Below are 1,124 nucleotides of genomic sequence, written 5' to 3'. Positions count from 1 at the left end.
ATCCGGGCCTTCCACTGGTTCCATGTTCAAAGCTTTGTACCATTTTAGACGACGTTCGACATTTCGTGGAAACTTATGCGACGGTGCTTTCTTTCCAGATGCACATCCAGGCACGCAACATTTTCGCACCATTTTAATATACTGCAAACTGCTGCAAATATATAAAAATATATTAAGTTAGGAATAAGTAATTGTATGGATTATACATACTATGTTTACGCTCGCGTAAACATAATAACGGACTATTTGAATAATAAGAGAGATTAATTTATACCTTGGTTATCCTAGCTTCTTGTTCTTTTTTCCTCCTTTTTCTTCTTTGCAGCTCTGAAAAATTTATCACTTTCTGATTATCATTGCCTCGAGTATTGCTCAGATAATATAATTGCAAATTAATGTAAAAATTGACTAAATTTATTACTCACCAACTCTCCTGGGACCCGATTCTCTAACGACAAACGTATGCGTAAACTTTGGAGGTCGATTCTGTATTTTGAGACGAGGTGAAAATTACAATACAGAATTGACCCCCTGCTCTAACAGAAAAGCTGCAAGCTTATTGGCTAAAAACTGTGTAATAGCTAATAAATTTGCAGCCTTCCTGTTAGAGCAGAGTTTGCGCATACGTTTCTCGTTAGAGAATCGGACTCCTGGGGCCCTATTCTCGAATCGTTTTCATGAAACTCGCATGCGAAATTCAATGCTTTTCAAATAGAAAGTCGCATATGAAAATCATTAGGGCAGGCTCGAGAATACGGTCCCTGTGCTCTTCTATGCTTTTCTATTACGTGACGTTACCGGCATGGCGGTAGGTAATACCAACGTAGTTCCCATTTTCCGGGTGTCCCATTGCAGAGAGCGCCACTAACGCTGGTCATTATTCTTCCATAAGAGTTTGTAGGCCCTGGTCCACACCTTCTGATGAAAAGTGGACACATTATGTGAAGTAAGGTGAATAATCAAATTTAATATTTATCGGCATATTTAAATAATGTAATATCTATATGTATATATATATAGATATTACATTACATTACTCTCACAGTGTTCTGCAGTGTATATTAACCCTTTGAGTAACATTGACGTCATTTTAAAATTTTGACAGCAAATTCATATTCAGCAAC

This window comes from Temnothorax longispinosus, chromosome 6 (assembly GCF_030848805.1).
Source record: "Temnothorax longispinosus isolate EJ_2023e chromosome 6, Tlon_JGU_v1, whole genome shotgun sequence".
Classification (NCBI taxonomy): domain Eukaryota; kingdom Metazoa; phylum Arthropoda; class Insecta; order Hymenoptera; family Formicidae; genus Temnothorax; species Temnothorax longispinosus.
Note: the sequence above shows the minus strand (reverse complement) of the source record.